Raw genomic sequence first — 25,680 nt, forward strand, 5'->3', positions numbered from 1 at the left:
AAAAGAGGCCAATGGTTAATGTAAACCAAGGCTGCAGTTTGCCAAGGTGCAAACAAGGATTAGAATGTAAGGATAAAATAGAGTTGAACAGATAGATACTCAAAGAGTTGAGAAAGGGAAGGGAAGAGAGTCAGTTCAGGGGTGATAGCCTGGGAAAGAACAAAGGAATTGGAGGTCATGGGGAGGGCAAAAAACATAATTTGAAGTCATAAGACAAAGGGGGAAATGGAATGATAAAAATTATGATAAGATAAAGGAACTTTAGAATTTATGAACAAAGAAGTGGACAACTGGAAAGATTAAGAGTGTAAATTATATATCTGAGGTGGAATGGAACATGACATGGATGGAGCACGGGAATTTAATAAATGGAGAAACTAGAAAGTTAAGTTGTTTGAAAAAGCATCTTTGTGCTTGTTGAAGTTCTCTATCACAAGGAAAGATTGTAATGGAGAGAAAGACTGTGAGCTAGATAATGAAGTCACTGAAAAAGGAGAATGTTCTAGAAAGCTATAGATAATGGCCATCTGGATATGGATTGTATGAAACACAAAGGAGGAGAGGTAGCTGAGAGATGATGATAGAATGAAAGTCTGAAAGTCTCTCAAGAGCAAATAGTTTTTCAACTCCCCTACTATGACCAGTGAATTAGGGGCATCCGTGAAAGTACAAACAGTATTAGAAAAGGTAGCCAAGCATGATAATGTCATCAGGAGCAAACCAGTGAATATCTGAAGATAGATGGAAGGAGTGAGAAAGATATGGTTTAAGACAAAATAAGTTTATTCATTATGGAGCAGGCATTCAGGAGAACCTTGAATTGAAAAGAACAATAGGATCTAGAGTAGAACATTATAGGGATTTGACTGAGGAGGAAGTTCTTGTAAAGGAACAAGAAGCTGGGGATGGGGAATGGCAACTGTACTTTGGAATCCACAAGTCTAGAATCATTAGGCTAGAGAGAGTAAATGCTAGCTATCAATGAATGAATCAGAGTGTCATTGTTTAGAGTTGAAGAAGCCAGATGATTATATCACTTGAGGTCCAGCCTTATGGAAGATTGTGATGTTGGAGTCTGTACCTCACACCAGGCTCAAGTTCAATCACTAGATAAGAGGTGGCCAATGAAGTGAATTTGGTTGAGAAGTCACCTCTAGATCACTAGAGAAGACCCTGGGGTGAAGACAGATAATATGAAAAAGGAGATTCAAATCTCATTGCTCGCCTCCTCAGACTTTCTTTGGGTGGGATGCCAAAAGTAAAGGGAAAGCAAAATGGTGAGAGGACTTGAACCATATCATAGGAGAACCTGTTGATAAAAATAGATGATGTTCAGTCTGGAGGAAAGAATACAAAGCATATATGATAACAGTTTTCAAATAGATGAAGAAGTGACCTATGGAAAAGAGATTGGAAGAAACAGTTGTGCCATAGTGGATAACATATAGGGAGCTGGCCTTGAAATAAAAAAATCATTGGTTAAAAATAAAGCATAAAGCCTCTGATGCTTAATGGCTCTGTGTCTCCAGGCAAGTCCCTTAACCTTCTGGTGACCCAGGTGACTTTACAAGACAGGGCATGTACAAATTTGCTTTGGTATGAGAGTTCTCTTATCAGGATTTACCTACTTCACTGAAATCATGGGATTTGCTCCCCCAAACATGGAATTTGTTATTCTGGAAGACTCCAAGGGGCAGAACCCTTGGAAGTAGCAAGGAAGCAAATTAAAACATAATAAAAGGAGACAATTCCTAATTATCCTGTTAAAAATGGAATAGGATGCCTTGTGAGATAAGAGTTCTATTGCACTGGAAGTTACCAAGCAGAGGAAAAAAGACAACTTATCAAGAAAGTTGTAAAGATTCCTGTGCTGGGTGGGAGAGGTCATGCTAGGTGACCCTTAAAGTCTCTTCCAAATAGCCAGCTTACTAGAACTGCAAGCAAGTTCATTATTTCAACTTCCTGCTGAAGTGCGTTAGCCCTTGGCTGAGATTTGAAAAATTATATCTGATATAACTCCCACTGCTTTAGTCCATTTCATCCTGGAAGATTCTAATCTTTCTAACTGCTTCTATAAAGGAATTTGTTTCTGTAAGGAAGTACCACAACTTCTAAGGTCATAGATCTATAAAGGGCAAAAAAGACCCAGACCTAAAAATATATACAGAGAACCAATGCTGATGTTTGGTGAGACCATTTCTGGAAGTCTATGATGACATGGAATCTAAGGATCCAGCTCTCCACTTTGGAGATTCTCTGACTATTTACTATCCATTTACTGGGGTTGAAAGGTAGAGGATATGGGGTAAAGGAGAAGTTATAGAAAAGGCCTCTTGATCAATTGCTGAACCAGAACTGAGAGAACACACAAAAAGATCGAATGGAAAGGTGGTGCAATGGATAGAGTATGGCTCTTAGAGTCAGGAAAACTCATATTCCTGAGTTCAAATTTGGTCTCAGACACTTATTAGCTGTTTATCACTGGGCAAGTCACTTAAGCCCATTTGCTTCCATTTCCTCATATAAATGAGTTGGAGAAGGAAATGGCAAGCCACTCCAATATCTTTTCCAAGAAAATAGGGTCACTAAGAGTCAAACATGAGTGAAAAATTACTGAACAACAATAAGAGAAAATTGTTCTCTTTCCAGATGGCCATGAGATGTAAGGATGTCTCTCAGAACTTCAGTGACTAATTCCCCAATTAACAAATGGTCAAAGGACATGAATACGCAGTTTTCAGATAAAGAAACCAAAACTATCAATAAATACATGAAAAAGTGTTCTAAATCTCTCATAATTAGAAAAATGAAAATGAAAACAACACTGAAGTACCACCTCATATCTAACAGATTGGCCAATATGACAGTAAAGAAAAATAATAAATGTTGGAGAGATTGTGGCAAAATTGGGACACTAATGCATTGCTGGTGGAGTTGTAAATTAATCTAGCCATTCTGGATGGCAATTTGGAGTTAGGCACAAAGGGCTTTAAAAGAATGCATAACTTTTGATCCAGCCATACTATTGCTGGATTTGTACCCCAAAGAGATAATAAGGAAAAAGACTTGTAGGAAAATATTTATAGCCACATTCTTTGTGGTATCAAAAAATTAGAAAATGAAGGGGTATCCCTTGGTTGGGGAATGGCTGAACAAATTGTGGTATATGATGGTGATAGAATACTATTGTGCTGAAAGGATTGATGATCTAGAGGAGTTCTATATAAAATGGGAGAACTTCAATGAACTGATGCATAGTGAAATAAGCAGAACCAGGAGAACACTGTACACAGAAAATAAAACATTGTGGAACAATCCAATGTAGTGGATTTTGCTACTGGTAGCAATGCAACAAGTCAGGACATTTCTGAAGGACTTAAGGGAAAGAAAGCTAACCACATACAGAGAAAGAACTATGGAAGTAGAAATGCAAAAGATGAACTATATGGTATCACTTATCACATGTATATATGAGTATGTGATTTGGGGTTTAGGCTTTAAAAAATCGCTCTATAGCAAAAACGAATAATATGGAAATAGGTATCAAGTGATAACATTTGTACAACCCAGTGGAATTGCTTGTTGACTCTGGAAAGGGGGAGGGAAAAGAGGAAGAAAAGAAAATGAATCATATGAACATGGAAAAATATTTTAAAACAAAAAAATTTTAAATAATAAATAAAATTTAAAAAAAATTAAAACTTCAGTGGCTACATAGCCTCCTAGGCAAGCTTGTTTCTAGGATGGAATTGTCCTATTTCTATCTTTTCTCCTTTGTCATTTAGCCTAGTGAAATATTGAAAAGTTAGAAGTTTGCCAGTAGCCAAGCCAGATGAAGTGCCATCCCAGCCTGGCCTCAATCCATTAGCTGACATTCTGTGCTATAGCAAGGAAGTCACTTGTCTATCAGTGTGACTGCATTTAGAAGTTAATTTGGGGGGGGGGGATGCTTTATAGAAACCACTTAACATATGACTTTCTCTCCCAAAGGACTGAAGTGGTAGAGCAGAAAATGCAACCCTCTCCCATTTGAGGGGATGTTTTTAGATTTGGATTCTTACTATAACTTTTCCATAAATATCCCTTTGTAAAAGCTAATTAGGGCTAATTAGTGAGTTAATATTGAGGAGAAAACAAGAGGTTAACTTGATAGTGAGGATATTAATCACTCATATCAATGATTCTGAGGAACTATTAACTAGTAATTGATATTGAGGTAATACATTGAAATGGAATCTTTTGCCAGTAACACCATACAAATCCTCCCAACCCCTCAGGGATACCCACAGAATCCTGAGTGATATAGTTGCCCTCTGGCAACTCAATTTGGCATTGCTATTGGGTTGGGAGATATAGGACTCTAGAGTTTATAAGAACTACAGATCATAGGACTAAACCATAGATTTAGAGTTCGAAACATCTTTAAAAGTCTTTGAGTCCAACCCCCTCAATATATCTGAGGAAATGGAGGCCAATGACTTATCCAAGATGGAGATGACTCCAGTATAAGCCTCTTCCTACTATATGGTGGGACCACAGAAGAAAATAGGAAAAAGAGACATATTATAGCTACATAAGGAGAAAAATGGAAACAGAAACCAGTATCTATTATTTATCACCACATGAAATAATTGCCTACTTCTACTAATAGTATACTTTAAATACTAATCTCACAACCCAATTTTTACAAATTGGATCACAAATTTTACAAATTTATTTTAAATTCACTGGGAAAGTCTTGTTACCTTAAGAAATCTAATAGTAAATCCATTTAGAAGTCAATCATCACCCTCTGGTTTTTGGTTTTGTTTTGTTGTTTTTAGGGATCTAGGGATTTGCTTAAATTCTTAGGTTTTAAGCATAAAGGTAAATACTTAGTATGAACAAAGATACATATCTAGTAAAGACATTAAGTCAACTACAAGGCCCCAGTTATTCTCTTCCAAGGGTTAATAAATTACTTCCTATAATTAGCTTAGTCTATTTTCTCTCTCTTTTTCTTATTTTTTTTAACTTTATATCACCTTCATTTCTCAGGATTCCCCCCCCTCCTCCCCCAGCCCATGGCACCATGCCTTGTATTTTCCTTAATTCCTCGCTAGGGTCAAGTATGCTTCTTGTACTTAGACAATATTTTAGTTGTTGCAGTTCCTATTTACACTGTTGTAGACATTTTGTAGGTATTGTTTCCCTGGTTCTGGTTATCTTCCTCTGTGTCAATTCATATATGCCTTTCCTCGCTTCTCTGAATTCTTCATTTTTGTCATTTCTTATAATATAATAATATTCTATTACATTCATGTACCACAATTCCCTTTTCCCCAATAACCCATTCCCTCATCAATGGGCTTTATTTCCAGTTCTTTGCTATGACAAGAAGGGATCCTGAAAATATTTTGGGACATTTCTTTTTGTCTTTGACCTCTTTGGGGTACATACATGCCTAGCAGTGGGATCTCTGAGTTGAGGGGTGTGAGCATTTTAGACACATTTTTAGCACAATTGCAAACCATTTGCCAGGCTGGCAGTATATATGTGTGTGTCTATCTTTCTTTCTTCCTCCAACATTATTTGCATTTTTTGTCATCCTTGTCAGTTTGCTAGGGGTCCAGTAAAAAGCTTACAGTTGTTTTCCAAACGACTTTCTCTTATTGGGGATTTGGAGTAATCTTTCATATGGTTGTTAATTCTTTTGAGAAATGTTTGTTCATACCATTGGCTGATCTTTTCTCCTTACCATCACTTCCTTAGTTACCTTTAGAAAAGAGACAATTTAGGTGGCATGGGATAGCAGTAGTTAAATATTTGAAGGGTTGTCATGCGGAAGAGAGTTTTAACTTGTTCTTCCTGACTCCAAAGGGTAGATATAGGAAGTTACAGAAAGGCAGTTCAATAGAAGGAAAACCTTTCTCACTACTCAAAGTATCCAAAATTAGACATGTCCTGAAGTTATGAAGTCTTCCAAGAGAGGTTAAATGGCCTCTTATTGAGGATGTTATAAATAAGATTTGTGAATTAGGCCAAACCTAATGAGTTTACAATTCTAGATTTATAATTTGTCTGAAGAGATACTGAACTATTTTCTAGTTATGCAGTATTTTTGTATGTATCTTTTTCACAGTATAACACATAATCTTAGTCCTAGAAGGGACCTTAGAGATCACCTAGTCCAATTTTTTTTTATCTTATTTTACAGATGAAGAAACTGAGGACATTTGATGCCCATGAAAACTCTTTACCGAGCCACTTAGTTTGAGCAAGACACAATGGTAAGTGCCAATACTATAAAGAAGCCTAAAACATAGTCCCTGAACCTCAAGGCGATTCCTCTAGTATTAAATCCCCACCATTTAACTTTTCCATGGATACTTACTGACTTGGAGGTTCTAAGGAAGTCAGATGGATTCACTTCACTGTATGCTCAGAACTTAACTACACCTTCCCCTAGTTGACTTATCTGGCCCCAGAAGCTAGCTCCCTGTGTGCTGCCTTACTTTAGCCTTCCATGGTGTGCTAGGACACGCTTAAAGGAGCTGAAATTTAGAAACCTAGCATTGGCCTTTTCAAAGGTTGTCTTTATCTTGGGTCTCATTTCCTGGTTTCTCTTCTCCTCTGTCTCAGCTCTTTGGGGGGAGGAGAGGAGAGAAGAGAAATCTAATCTACAGCCAGAATCACGTTTTGTATCTTTTCCCTCCCAGCATTTTGTGGCCTCAACCAAAACACTCATCTCCTTTCACTCTGTTGACACAATATTCACTCCCTCTCACCTGGACCGCTCCTCCTCCCCCTTTGTTTGGCCTAGCCCTTCTGTAAACCCGAGACTTTGGTCATTTAATCTCCTAGACAATGTCTTTCTTTTAACTGGGTCTCCTCCATAGTTCCAATAAGGTCACATTTCTCCTCACCCCGTAGCCCAAATTTCTGATTTGGTAACACTGAGGCAGGTGTGCAAGTGATGTCTGGGCTGGGGCAGAGGCTGACATTACAAGGAATAATGCTGGTTTGACTCTGGGTCCCTTACAAATGAATCACACACACACATACACACACACATACACACACGCACACACCCACTCACCATCGCCTGGGCTGTTACACAATATGGTGTGTTATTCATTAATTATTTCCTTTGGCTTAATAGACAACAGAGACTGACGAATGATTTTGTGGACCCAAGAATGTTGGTCTACTGTTGGCTTAACATACAGCACACTATTTACCACTGTCTGAGAGACAAATTGAAACAGCTTGCTAGACATCCGATGTCATGAGTCAGAATGAGACCTTTCCATGGGCACGTACACAAAATAGCCCCACAAGAAGGACACTCGAATAGTCAGGATCTCCCATAAACATGTGTGTGTCTGTACATACGTGCATGGGTGTAATTCTGTGATTAGCTAGATTGGGCATGGAGAGAGGGAAGTGACCACAGAAGCAATCACTTTAGACTCTTTCCTCCCACCTACTGAATTCTTTCTGGTGTTATTTTTATCAAATCTGTTTAAGGCAGCTTGGCCCCACTTGGATAAATCTCAGTCCTAAAGGCTTGCTTGTACTTCCTTTGGGATGACTATCACCAATTGATGCCATTTTCCATCTCACAGCAGAGTAAAGTATTTCAGTCATAGTGATCATGGTGACTTCTGACCAGTGATCTCCTTGACCAGCATGGAAGGGCCACTTGTTGTTGTTCTTTTTTTTTTCCCCAGTCACGTCTGACTCTTTGTGACCACATTTAGGATTTTCTTGGAAAAGATACTGGAGTGGTTTGACATTTCCTTCTCTAGCTCATTTGACAGATGGGGAAACTGAGGTAAACAGGGTTAAGTGACTTGCCCAGAGTCATACAGCTAGGCCAAATCTGAGGCCAGATTTGAACTTTTGAAGAGGAGTCTTCCTGACTCCAGACCTGGCACTCCATCCACTGTGGCCACCTTGGGCTCTTAAGGGCTTGCAATCTGAGAAGCAAGAAGAGACTAGAATGGAGGGGTGAGACCCAGTGCTCAATTTCCTCCAGTGTCTTTTGTTGTTTTCTAAACTCTTCTAACCCTCTGAGTGGAGAGAGATCAGATAAGGAGCAGCTGGGGGGTTCCTAATCTTTTTCTGTGATGTGGACCCTGTTGGCAATCTGAAGTCCCTAGACTCCTTCCCATACTAATATTTTTACATGTACAAACTAAAATACAAAAGATTACAAAGGAAATCCTCCTATGTTAACTCAGGGTGCTTTGGTCCCTTCTTGTAGCCTAGATTCTGGGGGGAGGGGGAACTGTATTGATTTATTTGTTTGTTTATTTGTTTATTTGATTTTTTTATTCATTTACTTATCTATTTATTTGTTTGTTTGTATGTCAGCAAAAGCCTGAGGAATGTAAGTTACATAAAGGCCCAAGGATTTGGAAACACACTGGGTGATGATCTCTTTGTCTTTTGTGTTCATTTTCCATAAAGAAATAATCCCCCAAATCTGTCTGGGCAATTTGTAAAGGGAATTAGATAATTGGGAGGCTGGAGAACAAGGTGCCAGGGGAAGGGGAGGAGAGTAGGCTGCAGTTTGCAAGAAGAGAATGCTCTTGGCTAACAATGGGGAGCACTACAGATTAAGCAGGAGACCCCCGGTGTCACTGGCAAGGAGAGTGGCAGGAGGGTCATGCTCTGGACCCAAAGGCAGAATCTGGGGGAAGATCTGGCCAGTGTGATCCAAATCATGGATGTAGTCCAAGGACCCTTCCCATCCAGATCATGGTCCATGTTAATTGGCCAGGCTCAGCGGTGAGTGGGTAGGGTTGACCCTAGGAAGAATTGTAAAGTAGGCAACATTTGTCTTCCCTTTCCTCTTTTTAGGGTTCTCTTTTCTTCTGCTTGTCTACCATACTTCTCCCATAGCCCTCCCCTCTTTGTCACCAGTTCCCCAAATACCAAGTCTTGCAATTGGTCAAAAGCCTGGTCTCTGTTTCTTGAGGAGGACCTGAGGTCTGCCGTTAGGACTCTCCAGCAAGAAGAAAGAGAAGTTCTGGGGAAGATGAGAATCCTTTTCAGGTACTCTATTTCTCATTCCTCTTGACACTTGCTATGGATTAAAAAAATTATTCCTACAAAAGCATTAACTGATAGGGTAAGCTATTACCCTTACTAAGAAAGTTTGAATTTAATAAATGTTTCCTGAAGGCTGAAAAAAAGACCTCAGACCCTATTCAATTTAATAAATATTTATTAAGCCCTACCAAGTGAAAGATATTCTATAGATGCTGAAAAGAAATAATAGCTAATCTCTGCCTTCAGGTAGTTTATAGTTCAATAGGAAAGATAAGACCTATACACAAATAAGGACAATACAACACAGAAGACAGGTCTCAATCAAATAATCTAAGGAAAGAGGGAGCACTTCCTACCAAGGGACTTAAAGAAACTTCTTGAAAAAAGTTGCATGAAGTTTGGGCCTTGAAGTAAGGGAAGACCTTCTACAGCTCATACTATAGCTATGAGGGGATGATGTAAACAAAGACAAAAAGAAAGACAGGCTACTGGAATTTATTCTAGACTCCTTAGACATTGGAGAGTCCCTGAAGGCTTTTGAACAGGGGAGTAACATCATTAGAATTGTGCTTAGGAACGAAATTAATTGCCACAAAAAGGAGGCCAAGAGAGCCCAGAAAACATCTGACTTGGCAAACTCCCTGCCAAAGACAACACAAAGTTCAAATATATGCTTGTTTGTAAAAGCTTACAAAAAAAGACAATGAATGATTATGAGGAAGATCATGTCATAAAGCAAAAAGAACTGATGAATAAATCTAATTTAAAGAAATTTTGGTAGGATATCCACTAAGCCAAGTCATCTCTATCAAAGATATCAATGGAAGGAGGTCTACAAGCAAAAGAAACATGGAAAAGATTTTCAAGAACCATTTTAGCAAACTATTTTTTCTATCAAGAACAACAGACTCACCATAATTAGACCCTAACATGACTATTCCAGTTGTGCTCAAAGGTAGAAATGGTCTACATAAAATGAAGATGGGGAAAAGCAGCCAGATTGAACCAAGTATATAAAAAGGGATCTGTACTAGAAATGACAATTGTGAGGATACTGAAGGAAAAGGCATTTTAAGGAGGAGATGATATTAATGGTATGGAGAGGGGGGATCTTAGTCTTTATTAAGTGTTATTCCCAAAAACGAAAACAAAATGAGACATCAGGAACTATTGATCCAAACAACTCTTCTCCCATTGATTACAAATTTCTTTAGTCATCTCTATATTGAAGACATTTTTCTTGGAGAGTTTTAAGTTACAAGCAGGTTTTCACAAGTAAGTTTTTTTTTAACAGACCACATTTTTGCCATCTCACAAATTAACTGAAAGATGTAGAAAATATAAACTCCCATTTTGCTTATGGCTTGTTGATTATGAAAGGGTATTCAATTTATTAAAACAAAACATTGCCTTTACAGAATTTTTTACCAGTTTCATTCATAAATCACAATCATTCAAGATTCCTTGGAAGATGTAGCAAAAACAATCCTGTTTAGTAACCTCCTGATAACTAATATTAGCTGAAGCACAAAACAGGGAGATAAATACATACCAAAATTATATGCCATTCCAGAGATCCAGTGCCAAATTTAGGTTGAAGAGGGATTGGATAATTTGTGGATGGTAAGGTCCTCCAGATGTTCCAGTTTGCAGATGACATTATACTGATTATACCCGACTCCTGAAAAGCTTCCTGGAAGAGATCTGTTTGAAGAAGAGTTTGGCTTGTCCATCGAGACAAGAAAAACAAAGTGGATGAAGAATGTCTAATGCTCAAATTCCAACACATATTTAGATGAATACTCCGGAGCTTATCCAATAGTATGCATATCTAGTACAGATATTATAGATTGACAGGCACCTGTACCCAGAATTAAATAAGAGAGAGTAAGTAGTCTGTATTGCTTCTAGGAAATCTCAAAGCTCTTTTACGGTCCCATGAAATCAAATGACCATTCTTTCAATACTAATAATTTACCAATATTGTTTTATGTCAGCAAGACTGAAGATGAATTGATTTCCTTTTTTTTTTTAAAGCTTGTAATAAAGCTTAGTGAAGCCTGATTTTCTTTCTCATACCTTTGGTATCATCCCTTCCTTCAGCTGCCTTACCCTTCAATGTCCAATGTATCATTTCTAGCTCGGATCTCTCTGTCTCTCTCCCTACCTTCCTTTTTCCTTCCCTCCCTCCTTCTCTCTTTCTCCCTCTTTCTCTCTCTCCCTTTCTCTGTGTCTCTCTCTCCATATATATATGTAGGTACAGATAATATATGGATAGATATAGATAGGTAGATATAGATATATACATCTATTAATGTGTTGTGTATTGTGTGTATGTGTGTGTAGATAGTTTCATTTAGCTGCTTTAACCCATCATAATTCTAATACCATCTCTATCTTCCATACAAGCACACTTGGGACTGTTTGCTAGGGTCCAAGTCCTGTAGAGGGGAATTGTGGGTGTAAGCAAATTGTAATGTCAATAAAGTCTTAGTGCTGTTTTAAACTTTAATAGCTTTGAAAACTATATCAAAGAGGGAGCGATTTAGAGGAAAAACCTTCTGATGCCTCTCAGATTGCATTTGCCAATCTCCTAAGTGGGTATGTAAGTACAGTTAGTCATTCTCTCTGTTTCAAAGTCTGCAGGTTGACAAGTTTCCCCTACATTAGAGTGTGCAGCTATGGACTGTCACCATTGCCTGGTTGCTGCCTCTTAAAGAATGATCACCTAAAGAGGTTAAATTGACTACAGAGCCTGACCTAATCTCACCAAACTCACCAACAGTAGGAGTGGAGGAAGAGCTGCCAGGTTCTATATGAACTGGATAAACAGCTCAGATAACAAACTGAATATGAATATGAATATATAAATTTTTATACCAATGTGTATGCATTTTACATATGTGTTTGTTTTGTGGATATGTAACATGTATATAAGCACATTTTTCATTATAGTAAGAGTAGGCAAATAACATGTCAGGAATTATGAGAATGAATGAGAATCAGAAGGCAGGGACAGGATAGCAAATTGGGAACAGAATGACAAAGTTAGTTTTTCTCTCATTCCCAGCCCTCTGCCCTAGCTACATATTATTTGTCTAAGGCAATCCCCCTAACAGGAATTTATCTTTCTGTTTGGTCTGCTGGACAAGGAGGTAATGACAGACCTTCACTTCAGGGTCCAGTGACTATCCAAAGGTTAGGAGGGGGAGGATACCAATTCCTGTCTTTCCCCAATGAAGAAGTTAGAGGAGTTATCTGACCCATATTTCACCCATTCTCTTCCCTTTCTTGGGTCATTCAGTGGCCTTAGCCAGGCACTTGTCCAAGACAGCCTTATCCTTCAAGTAATGTGAAACTCTACCCTTCCTCTCACTCTTACTCTTGGCAGATAAACTTGCCTCTGAATAAGAAGGTCAAGCTCAACTCTTCTTTTCTAAATCAAGAAGCCTATATATTTTCCCCCAAGAGGCAGCATGGTGTAATGGAGAGAGAACTGAAGCCAGGAAGCCAAGAACACCTGGTCAAGTGATACATCCTGGTGGTGTGACCCTGGGCAAGTCACTTAATCCCCATTGCCTAGCCCTTATTGCTCTTCTGCCTTAGCACCAATATACAATATTAGTTCTAAGGATTTTTTTTTTAAATAAGAAAAAAGGAAGAAATTCTTCCCATATTTCATGGTCCATTCCTAGTGTCATTTCCTACAGGAAGAAAATATCTCCCCCTTTCCTCATCCTCTCAGCCAGAAGAGAATTTTATACAATCTTGTACAAGCAACTTATAATTAACAAAGGCAAATTTGTATTAACTGGTATAGTGATTTGGATCCCTGTTTTATCTTCCTTAGTAAATAGAAGCTCCTTGAAGGCAAGGATTCCATCTTTATTCATTTTTTAAAACAAATTGAAATTTATGTATTTTTCCATGGTTACATGATTCATATTCTTTCCCTCCCCTTTTCCCTTCTCCTCCCCCCTCCAAGAACTGACAAGCATTTCTACTGGGCTTTATACATATATTATCACTCAATACCTATTTCCATGTTATTCATTTTTGTAATAATGTTTTAAAAACCAAAACCCCACATCCAATACCCATAAAAACAAATTAAAAATCAAATGTTTCCTCCTGCATTTCTGCTCCCACAGTTCTTTCTCTCAATGTGATAGCATCTTTCTCATAAATCCCTTGGGATTGTCTTGGAAGACTGCATTGCTATCAGTAGCAAAGTCTATTACATATGATCATCCCAAAGTATTTCAGTTTCTGTGTACAATGTTCTCCTGGTTCTGCTCTTTTCACTCTGCGTAAGTTTGTGGAGGTCTTCCAGCTTATATGGAAATCAAGCAGTTCATCATTCCTTATTGCACAAGAGTATTCCATCACCATCACATACCACAATTGTTCAGCCATTCCTCAATCAAGGAACACCCCCTTATTTTCCAATTTTTTGCCACCACAAAAAATGCAGCTATAAATATTTTTGTACATACATTTTTCATTATTATCTCTTTAGGGTACAAACCTTGGTGGATCAAAAGGCATGCATTCTTTTAAAGCCCTTTGGGCATAATTCCAAATTGTCTTTCAGAATGATTGGATCAATTCACAACTCCACTAGCAGTGTATTCATCTTTATTCATTTTTGTACCCTTAAGTGTCTAACATAGTACCTGGCACATACATTAGTAAATAAATGTTGGTCGAACTAAGGCATTGTTGATAAATTATGAACCCAGGTCAGTTTACAGAGATTCCAAATATCAGGAATTCCTCCCTGAAAGGCAGAGGGCATATAGGTCCTCCAAGATATCCCACTCATTCTTCTCTGTTCTAGGTCACAGAATCTGGAATCCCAGTTGTGGTTTAAGCCATCATAGATGGTATCAAGAATACTCCTGGGACCTTTTGTTGTGAAGAAAAGGAATGAGATTCCAAGTGCTCAGGATCTAACATACAGAGTACAAGACCATCCTGACCATGCTCATGAGAGCCCTACCAAGGTAGGCTGCAGAACCACTCCCATCATTTTCTTGGCCCTGTTCTGCCTGTCATGCCTATATGGTGAGAGTCCTCCTTTACTGGCTGAAGCATTCCTGCTACCTGCTCCAGGTCTGCTAGGGAGAGACCCATGCTGTGCAAACATGAGAGACTCCAAGCAGCTCAGGCCTAATGGGTCCTCAGCTGGGGAGCTCCCACCTGGCTGCCTCCCAAGGATCAATGACAGACACCCTGCAGAGCGCTGTGAACCAAAGGAAATCAACTAGCAAAAAGAGAGTATGTTTTATAAATTGGCTGCTGAGAAGCTGGGAAACCTCTGATTAGCCCCTGCTGACAAAGGTACAAGGATATCATCACTGCTTTTATTACACAAAAGGCATATGTGTGTAAAGTTATGGGTGGCTGGCTGGTTGTTGTTGTTGTTGTTTTTTAAACTTTCACCTTCTGTCTTAGAATCCATACTATCTGTTCCAAAGTGGGCAATGGGGCTTAAGTGACTTGCCCAAGGTCACACAGCTAGGAAGTATCTGAGGCCAAATTTGAACCCAGGACCACCAGGCCTGGCTCTCTGTCCACCTAACTGCCCCTAGTAGTTTGGGTGTTTGTGTGTTTATATATATTTTTATTTACCAATTACATATAATAAATTAAGTTTTTCAAATAAAATTATAGGATCTAAATTATCTGCTTCACCTGGTGATTTTTTAAAAACAATCTCTTTAGGATAAATTCTCTGGGCCTCTGAGATGCAGAGAGCACAGCATCTTGAGTCAGGGGACTCCCTCCTGTGACACTATCTTTGTGACCTTAGACTTGCCTCTGAATCTTCTTGGGTCTGTAAAATGATAGCATTGGACTAAATGGCCTCTAGATCTTTCCAAGTCTAGATCTATGGCTCCAAATGCTGGAACCCTGGAGTAAACTCCAGAGAACTATGAACAGCTCTCTCCTGCCGCAGGTCACAGTAAAGGGACCTTTGGGGAAGGAGGGGGGAAAAAAAAGAATTCTTTGAGAACCTAGTTACAGTCCCTAAGGCAACTTTGCCCCCCAGGGTCTCCTGTTGTATAGATAATCTTGACTCCTATCCCTGGAAGGCTAGGAATTTTATATCCTATTTCCCCTTTGAGTCATTTCTTCCTCTTTTTTCACAGGCTTTTTCCTAACAGGCTGTGCCCCTCCTGGGGAGGGAAGATCCCACGGGCCAGGGCACTACTCACTCCATCAGAGGGTGGGGGGAGAAGGGGTGGCTGGCAGGGGCAGAGGCAGGGAGGGGAGCTCTGGAGGAGTGTGGGCGGCTAAGCTGCCCGGGCCAGAGGCTGGGGGAGGAAGGGCCCAAACATTCTTTTGAATCCATTCAGACACTCAGCTATTTCCTGCTGTGCTCCAAAGCTCAGGGAGCCCCTCCACCTGCTCTTACTTAACCATTTCCTGTTTACGGCCTGCCTCCAGAAACTCTAGTTCAGTGAGCAACCAAACCCCAGCCTGGAGCCCTTTTAACCAGGGCATGTGCACTTTTCACTTTCTCTCTTCCTCCCAGGGTCTTAAGGACTTGAAAGAAGAGAATGTAGCTCCCGGGAAGGAAGGGGGAAGAGTCCCCCTAAGCCTTCCCAGCAACTTAATCAACTCAAGGGCTTAAGGCATATTGGCTGGCTGTCCCTCCGAGTCTAAGAACATTTGCCTCAAGATTTGTCGTCTCTCCACCCCCACCCCCCTTTAGTGTTTTCCAGGCTGAGGCTGAATCATAATAATGAGCATTAGTCACCCTCCTTACAAGAAACAGCCTGTGTCCTCTAGTAGCCTCCTTCTCCTAAAGAGCTCCGAAATGCTTAAACATCTCAAGTCTCACACTGTCACCCTTCCTACTCTTCTCCTGAAAAGCAAGGGGAGGAGGGGAAGGACTCCCTTCCTTCCTTCCTTCCTTCCTTCCTTCCTTCCTTCCTTCCTTCCTTCCTTCCTTCCTTCCTTCCTTCCTTTCTTCCTTCCTTCCTTTCTTTCTTTCTTTCTTTCTTTCTTTCTTTCTTTCTTTCTTTCTTTCTTTCTTTCTTCCTCCCTTTCTTTCTTTCTTTCTTTCTTTCTTCCTTCCTCTTTCTTTCTTTCTTCCTTCCTTCCTCTTTCTTTCTTTCTTTCTTCCTTCCTCCCTTTCTTTCTTTCTTTCTTTCTTTCTTTCTTTCTTTCTTTCTTTCTTTCTATTTCTTCCTTCCTTCCTCTTTCTTTCTTTCTTTCTTTCTTTCTTTCTTTCTTTCTTTCTTTCTTTCTTTCTTTCTTTCTTCCTTCCTCTTTCTTTCTTTCTTTTTCTCTTTTCTTTTTCTTCTTTGTATGTTCCTTCCTTCCTTCCTTTCTCTCTCTCTTTCTTTCTTTCTTTCTCTCTCTCTTTCTTTCTTTCTCTCTCTCTTTCTTTCTTTCTGTCATTCTTCCTTTCTTTCTTTTTCTTCTTTGTATGTTTCTTCCTTCCTTCCTTTCTCTCATTCTCTCACTCTTTCTCTCTTCCTTCCTTCCTTCCTCTCTTTCTTTTTCTCTTTTCTTTTTCTTCTTTGTATGTTTCTTCCTTTCTTCCTTCCTTTCTCTCTCTTTCTTTCTCTCTCTTTCTCTCTGTCATTCTTCCTTCCTTTCTTTTTCCCTTTTCTTTTTCTTCTTTGTATGTTTCTTCCTTCCTTTCTCTCTCTTTCTTTCTCTCTTCCTTTCTTCCTTTCTTTCTTCCTTCCTTCCTCTCTTTCTTTCTTTCTTCCTTCCTTCCTCTCTCTTTCTTTCTTTCTTCCTTCCTTCCTCTCTCTTTCTTTCTTTCTTTCTTTCTTTCTTTCTTTCTTTCTTTCTTTCTTTCTTTCTTTCTTTCTTTCTTTCTTTCTTTTTCTTGCTGCCCCTCTGGCATATTTTATTTCAGATACCTGCTTAGCTTCAAACCTCATTTGGATGGTTAAATGAGAATAGGAGTATGAATGCAAAATGGCAGTGCGGTTATAGCTCCCTGTCCTCTCTGAAACTAGGGGTTGATGTTGGATAAAATGAAATCAAGTTTAGATCAACAGCTAGCTCTCACGTTTGAATCTAAGTCAAACCTAGAAAGTCAGGATTGGGGGAGTGCACACCCTAAGCTATGGGTATGCTTTATACAGACATCAAAGAGATAAAAGGGGATAGATGTATGCCTTAGAGTTTGTCCTGGAACCCACAGGGGCCATAAGGGCATTCCTATGGGTAAATGTGGGAGGGATACATAGGGGATGGAGTGGGACTATTGAGAAACAGAAAAAAGTAAGGGAATCTCAAGAATCAGTACTCGGCTTGAAGGTCAGAAGACCAGGGTTCAAATTCTCTCTCAGGTATTGAATAACTGTGTGACTCTACACAAGATCCTTAACTTCTGAGACCTTTTTATCTGTGAAATGAGAATTATGGCACCTTCTTCATAGGGTGGTTCTAAGGTCAAAATATGTCTCAAATACTCCATATCAGTATGACCTTCTATGATTTTTGCAATCTGAAGCAATCCAAAAAAATCCCCAGAAGAAAAGTGAGGTGTTTGGTGAACAGTTTGCTCTCAACCAGGCCTATACTGGAGCCAGCTCAAACATGCTGAAGGAAGCCCATTGTTAAATTTCAGTGAGCATTTATACCTCAGAAATCTCTGAACACTACAAATCAAAGCTGGATTTATTGTACTAGATTGTCTAGCCTTAAGTATTAGTAATGCAATTTACACTTAAATGTGTATTGTGGACATCATATATACCCCACTTAGGGAGCCAGTTGTTAAATATTTACCAGAACACCCCTGCCCTCAACTGAAATTAGTCTCTTTGAGATTTCCTTCCCCAATTACTGTAGGTTGTCCAGGACTTTTTTTTTTTTTGGTCTGGCTGGCCCAACGATTAAAATGAGCATATTAAGTTCCTCTCCACTTCCAGTCTCAGGACTCAATCTCTCCTTCCACCTTGCCCTTATTCCACTAGGCAAAATCTTGCTCTTAGACGCCCTCCACAGCCTTTGTCTCTCCAGCTGCTGTTAGGGAGCACAAATTCCTATGCAAACCTACAGACATACGTGGGTTCTGATGCTTCCCATAACGGGCAGCTTTTATTATTTTTTTTAAGAGGGCAAGCTTGTGGGTAACACAGCTGGTGACAATTAGAGACATCTGGCTGACTCAGCAAGAAAAGTGGAAGGAGCAGGAGGCTTCAGCTGGTAAAGGATTTGCCCTAGAAACAGAATAGTCAGTGGATCAGTTCCTGAGGGAGAGAAAAGGACCTGCTGATTGAGAAGAAGGCACTTAAACCTTTCTTAAAATCCTTGCTCTCCTTGCCACCTACGAGAGCCTCCTAAGGCCACCAGGTGGTGGTGTGTGGATACTCAAGTTGGGAGCTTTCTTCCTGGTTGGTTCCACACCCCTGGAGGTTATTATACTCCAGGTAAGTATTAGTTCATGGAAAGTGGGTACCAGGAGCCCAGGGCAGATTCAGCTGCAAAAAGCCCAGGGAAATGAATGCCCCAGTGCATGTGCACATTGCAATTTACACCAATCTCAGGCTGTAATGTTGATGTGAAAGGGATGGGTTTGTCTAGAATCCAAGGTGGTTGTGAAAGATGGGCACTCTTAAAATCAGATGAGGAGAAAGAAAGAAAGAAAGAAAGAAAGAAAGAAAGAAAGAAAGAAAGAAAGAAAGAAAGAAAGAAAGAAAGAAAGAAAGAAAGAAAGAAAGAAAGAAAGAAAGAAAGAAAGAAAGAAAGAAAGAAAGAAAGAGTGAGCCATTCTCCTAAATGTTGATATGAAAACTGGACCTGGCTCTCTTGATTTTTAAAATATGCCTATTTCCATTAGAGCATCCATGTCTGATTTTTTATTACCCCATTTGGGGTTTTCTTCACAAAAATACTGAAGTGGTTTGCCATTTCTTTTGCCAGCTCATTTTACAGACGAGGAAACTGAGGCAAACAGAGTGAAGTGACTTTCCCAGGGTTACACAGCTAGAAAGTGTCTGGTTTGAATTCAGGCTTCCCCTAACTTCAGACCTGGCTTTCAGTCCACTAAGCCACCTAGCTATCCCTTCTGCTCTCTCTTAAATATAGTTTAAGAAAAATAACACCATCCCAAAACAAATATGCATAAAATCCCCACATTGGCTATATCTAAAAACATTCAAATGAAACACCTACTCTAGTCTTATTCTGTATGTTAACAGCCCATCACTTCTTTTGTCAGGAGGTAGGCAACATGTTTCATCCTCTATCCTCTGGAATCATGAATTATCATTGCATTGACCAGAGTTCCAAAGTTTTTCAAAGTTGTTTTTCTCTATGATATTTTTGTCATTGTATAAATCATTCTCTTAGCTTTGCTCATTTCACTAGGCATCAGTTCATTAAGGCCTTCTTAGTTTCCTCTGAAGCTGGCTATTTCATCACATCTTATAACTTAATAATATTCTGTTTCATTAATATTCCATAATTCATTTAGCCATTCCCAATAGGAGGGTACCTCCCCATCCCCCTTAAGTTTCCATCATTTCTTGTTGTTCAGTTGTTTTAGTCAGGTCTACTTTCTCATGACCCTATTTCTTGGTCAAAATACTGGAGTGATTTGCCATTTTTCTCTCTGGCTCATTTGACCGATGAGGAAATTAAGGTAAAATGATTAAGTGATTTGCCCAGGGTCATATAGCTAATAAGAATTTGAACTTGGGAAGATGTTCCTGGAGATATCTTATGCCCCCTAGCACTTTCCACAGCAGAGTTATTAAACTGGGTCAATAGACCCAGAACCAGTGGCTTTTCAGTACATATTGGTAGCGCTTTCCATCAAGCACAGGTTGCACACTTCACATAAACATTTGCTGTCATCTAGGGTCAGAAAATGGCAGTTAGGTGACATAGTGGATTGAGTGCAGTCCTGCAAGTCAAGAAGACCTCATTTTAAATGTGGCCTCAGATACTTCCTAGCTATGTGACCCTGGGCAAATCACTTAACCTTGTTTGCCTCAGTTTTCTCATCTGTGAAATGAGCTGGAGAAGGGAATAGGAAACCATTCTAGTATCTTTTTCCAAAAAACTCCAAATGGGGTCATGAAGAGTCAAACACAATTGAAATGACTCAATAATAAAATTGATCACCTATACTTTCATGTAGCTCATATCTCTGATCTTTGCCCCAAACTAGTCAGGAGCTCCTGAGACGCCTTGGGGACACATTTCAAACTGGAGAAATGCCCCTGGATAGAAAAAAAAAGTCATTTCTTTACCTTACTCCAGAGTCTGATATCTACTATGTAATAATACTTGTTCCCCAGATCCAAGGCATATTGTACACATATACATGGTATACTGGTTCCATTTTGTTCTCTTATTCCAAGTCCAAGAGTTTATCTCTAAAAGATGGCTATAGACTGCTGGATTCTATAGTGATAGTAGTGAGCAATAATTCTTTCAAATTGTTTCTGAGATCTTCCATTGTACCTAAGGAAAACTTCCTATGAATTAACCCTCCCAAAAAAGGAGGAGCCAGTAAACTAAATTGCTCCTTGGGCCCTTCTCACATCCTCCTCTTGCACAAAAAACATTTTCATCCAACTCTGGAGCTCCTCTTTCAACCATTTCTTCCATTCTTCAGGCACCAGAGAGTTACTAAAGTAAAATATTTCCAGTTCTGTTCCTGAGTTGGAAAAATGGATGCTCTGGGCTATTCTTTTTATCTTCTTATAGACTTGTATGGATAGTCGAAATGTTCAGATACTGAGGCTCAGCTTGCTGCTTTCTGCAAGCCTCTAGTATCTTGGGTAAGCTGGAAATCATCCCAATCAATGCTAACAAGACAGAAAGTATTTTCCAGTTCTGTGTATAAGAGCCAAAGTTTTCATTTTCTTGCCAACAACCAATCCCCTTTTGAAAACTCCAGACTCACTCTGACATAGCCCATGTAAAGATAGTCCTTTCACTTAGTCCATTGAGTCCTTTCATATGTTTCTATAGAATCACTGCCGAATGTTTTTCCTAAAAGGTCTGAAATACAATGTTCACTTGGGATCCACTGTCTAGTCGTGCAATGAATCTCATATTACCCATTTTCACTCTCACTTCTGTGTGGGTTCCTACAAGTTCAGAGGGAATGGGCTCAGGACATAATGGAGTCAGCTAAACTGGCTCCTGAGAAATGATTGTTAAATTTTCAGTATAAGCTTTTGTACCGGAGAAAATAACAAACATGACTAATCAAAGTGTTATAGTTTTTTTATTATATTTATTTTATTTTTATTATAGTTTTATTGATTGTCTAGACTTAAGAAAGTGATGAAGGACGTGTTAATATTGTAGTTTAAACTTTTAAAAATGGGCCATACAAAATTCCCCCCACCCCAGAAATCTGGTTGTTAAATGTGGATCAATTCCTCACTAGATGAGTTCATAATCAACTGATAATGGTGTGAGATCAACCTTGCCCATTTTCAGGGTCCCGAGTGACCTCCAATACCAGGCTCCACCTCCATTTCCCAATGCTAGTTCCTTTGAATTTGAGTTTTCTTGCACCAACACTACATTCCTTTCTCAGGTGCACATATTACTCATGCATCTACCCGGGCCACAGTTGTAATAGATGGTGACCTGACTTTGTCATCTGACTCTGCTCCTAATTTCTGAGAGTGTCTTCTGTGATCTCTGCTCCCAGCTTCCTTTCTACTTCCAGGAATTTGCCCATTAGATCATCTCCTCATAAACCTTTCTCAGTCCCCAGCTGCTGCAGCAGTGACCAAGACTATCCAATTCAGTCAACTGGATTGGGTCATGTAAGAAATCTTGACTTGGCCTTGGTGGTCCACACCTGCTAATATGTCTTGGACCCCAATGAGGCAGCTTTCTCTTTCTTTAGCTCAGAGACTCCTTTCTCTTCCTGATCAGTCTTCCTATTTTGCGGTGGGAGTTCAGGGAGTATGTTTTAGGGATAATAGTGATTGTTCCTTTTATGTAGCCATGATTCCATCAACAGCAAGATGTAAAATACCCTTGCAATTCTGAGCCAATCTAGCATGGTCCATGCACTCTATGGACCATGATCATGACCCACTGGAGCAACTCATTCAGTTCTAACATCAAGTCAGAGGTCTTTTCTCCCTCCTGTTAGGTGGTAGTTGGGAACTTCAGGTATGTAAGGTATAATTCACATCTTCTTCATCATCACCAAAATTTTCAGACATAACCAAAAAAATCACAACAACAAAAATTGGTAGGATCGTGATCTTTCTCCTCAGATCCCTTACTGAGTACTTCCCATCTCTTCAAAATGCCAAAAGCATCATTTAAAAAACAAAACAAAACTTGTCTTCTATCCTGGAATCAATACTGATTATCAGCTCCAAGGCAGAACAGCAGTAAGGGCTAGGCAAATGGAGTTAAGTGACTTGCCCAGGGTCACCCAGCTAGGAAGTATCTGAGGCCAGCTTTGAACCCAGGTCCTTCCAACTCTAGGCCTGATGTTCCATCCATTGAGCCACGTAGCTGTCCCTGATCTGCTTCATTTTCAGTAGGAGCTGAGGCTATTCAAATTAAAGATAAACAAGTGAATGACTTAATGAATGAAAAAAAAAAGCACTTAATATGTATTTACTATGTGCCAGAGTTCTGGGAATATAGTTACAAAAGTGAAACAGTGCCTGCCCTCAAGGAGCTTACCTTCTAATAAGAAAAGTCAACAATATATAGGAAAGAGGCAGTCAGGAAAAATTTTTAGTTAAGCAGTCACCAGAGTGGTGATTTGCTCCAAAGGATAGTCAACTAATTCCCTTTCCAGAAGCAATATTAATAGTGATTTGATTATGGTGGCCAGAGCAAGAGATGGAAGGGAGAGAGTAGAGAATATACATGAATCAGCAGAGAGATAGTAAGATGACCCAGGTAGAAGACTATGTAGAATACAAAGTATGATCTGGTCTAGGACCCATTAGATATAGTGTCCTAGACTTCCAGCAAATATTCCAGTCAAATCCAGTAACCTGACAACTATGATTAAACAAAAAAAAGTTGGATATCATATTTCAAGAAAACATTAAAAAAAAAAAACTGCTCGTGTCCATTATAACCAGAGTGCAAATTGAAAATATAACCCACTGTTCTCCTCCTAAGGGAAATCTTAATTTAAAACACTTAGAAATGCCACAGACAAAATCCAGAACTTCTAGATAAAAAATTACAATCAGAAAGAAAGAGTTCAAGAACTCAGGAACCCAGAAAAAATCAGGATCACATAAGGATATTCTGAAGCTATGATAAAGAAAAAGAAAAAAATTAAGGAAAGTAAATCATAGTGTACACCATATCAAAAGGAAAAAAAAAAGAAAACCGTTTACAACCAAAAATAACTTATCCAGCAAAGATGAGTATAATCTTATATGGGAACAAAACAAACTTTAGGGAACTAAAGAAAATTGCAGGCAAGGAGATGCAATGGATGGACATGAGATAGAGACAGAAAAAGATAAACTATTTTCTCCACCAAGAAAGTGTTCTGGCAGTTGTTTGAGCTAAAATCCTCAATTCCTGACTTAAAATCTTTCAAGCGCCTTTGGCCTGGGGAACCTGAGTAAACTGTTTTACTATTTAAAATCCCAAGAGTTGTGGTTTACTTGTTTGGTTAGCCAACATTGCTTTTTTTCCTATTCTTGAGTCAATCAAAGAGAATCACATCTCAAGGTATAGACAATCTTGTTTATATATCATGTCCATTAATTGATTAATTGTTTCTGTATCTCAAAGAAATATTCTCACCTGATGAAGATGATAAAGAGCATCTTATTAATTGAAGGTAGGGAGAGGAGGGATGGAATGCCACTCCCTTACATAAGAAAGAACTTAAATATCTAAATAGGATTTCAGAAATATTAGATAGAATAGAGTATGATGATGGAATGTATATATTGCTCAGCTTTCTCTGGTACCTTTACAAATTAATCCTGCACTGAGACGTTAAAAACTCATAAATAAATGCAGAAAAGCAGGAATATTAAACACTTGCTTTTCTCAGTGCAACAAAATTAACAATTTAATCAATAAGAATTTGAAAAAAAGATTCAAACTGAAATGGAGACTAAATAATATAATTTTAAAGGATATGTGAGTCAAAGTATGAATTATAGAAATGAGAGATAATTTTATCAAACAAAATGGCAATAATTAGAGAACATACCAGAACTATTGAGAGTCAGCCAAAGTGATTCTTAAGGAAAATTCAAATCTGTAAGAAAGAATGTATCAGAGAATTGAGTGATTAAAAAAAAGCTAGAAAAGCAACAAAATCTTAAATACTCATTAATGTCAAAAAATAGAAATTCTAAAAGTCAAAAGTATGATAAATTTGAATAGCTAAAACTAGGACTTATTTAAAAAAACTAATAAAAAATTAAAAAATAGCTAATTTGATTGAGGAAAAAGAAAAAAACTGCTAAAAATTTCATAACAGAAGAAGATTAAAAAGGGACATTTTTAGAAATTACATGTCCAAATTAAAAGTGATAAATGTATGAATTCTTATACAAATATAAAAATGCAAACTAAGAATAAGATACAGAGAATTTAAATAATCCAGTCTCATAAAAATAACTTAAATATGATCAATTAACTTGTTTTTGTTGTTATTTTTTATACCAGGTCCAGATAGACTTACAAATGGACTCTAACAAACATATAAGGGACAACTACTTCTTGTTTACATAGAATTTTCATTTTCAAAAAATAGATATAATAGGCCACAGTGAATTGGCAATCTTTTATTCACCCATCAAGATAACTGGGCCCCAAAGAGAGAGCTAGAAAACCAAGTGGATTTATTATACTTAGAAACTGGAGGTATGATTCAGAGGGGTTTATACCTGATATGCAGCAGGATTAATGATAAAATAGTCCCATTCCTCAGAGATGGGACTTGAATCTAGGCCTTTTAACTCTCATTTCAGTTCTCCTATTAACAATTTACCATCTAGCCTCAAGGGCAACTATGCCTATTCCCAAATGCTAAACTTGCTCTGACAATGAACCCTGAGTTTCTGCCTGTCCAGTATTGTTAATAACTAGAAAAGCCATGGCTCCCTGTCACTAAATACTTTCAAGAGATTAATTTGGATGGGGTAAACCCAGCAAAAGCAGGTAAGAATGGAGAGAATACTTTCCAGTCAGAAAAGAAGTGAAATAAGATAAATGACTTCATCCAAGAGTAGGTATGCAATCTATTCTTTAAAAAAGATGTTATTAGGCATAACAAAAAATATGAGGAGCAGTGTGGTATTATAATATTTAGTGTTGGACTTAGAAAGAATTGAGTTCATATTCTAAAATAGATTTATTTTTTTTAAAGAAAAAAAGAATTGAGTTCAAGTTCTACCTTTGATACTTATTAGCTATTGTAACAGTTAAAAATTTAGGGGAGACTGAGGCAGGTAGAAATTAGTTTCTCTCTGCAAGGAGTATTATATTTTTATGAGGTTTATTAAAAGTTAAGGATTAAAGAAAACACAGAATAAGAAAGCACATGCCTAGGCCAGAGAGGCCTAGACAGGATAACCTCACATCATGGAAGAGATGTGTCTGCTCCAAAACAGAAGTCCAAAAGAGCCTGAGCCTATTTACAACCAGGTTTAAATACCCCATCTTGCTCTAGGCCCAGGT

The 25,680-nt window shown here is 38.6% G+C and overlaps 1 long non-coding RNA gene across 2 annotated transcripts in view; it reads left to right on the forward strand.

Annotated features, from left to right (window-relative positions):
* The window catches only part of LOC103092220 (uncharacterized), a 62,039-nt gene extending 47,326 nt beyond the window's left edge, over positions 1-14,713 (forward strand). Inside the window, exons 3-4 of one of the 2 annotated variants that reach the window (XR_008915007.1) lie at positions 6,197-6,269; positions 13,880-14,713. This is a non-coding gene — a long non-coding RNA (uncharacterized LOC103092220). Of the gene's footprint in view, positions 1-6,196; positions 6,270-8,847; positions 9,252-13,879 lie in introns of those variants that run through there. The other variant, XR_008915006.1, reaches the window with a different exon arrangement.
* Positions 14,714-25,680: the final 10,967 nt, after the last annotated feature.

The sequence above is a fragment of the Monodelphis domestica genome, chromosome 1, assembly GCF_027887165.1.
Source record: "Monodelphis domestica isolate mMonDom1 chromosome 1, mMonDom1.pri, whole genome shotgun sequence".
NCBI classification, from domain to species: Eukaryota; Metazoa; Chordata; class Mammalia; order Didelphimorphia; family Didelphidae; genus Monodelphis; species Monodelphis domestica.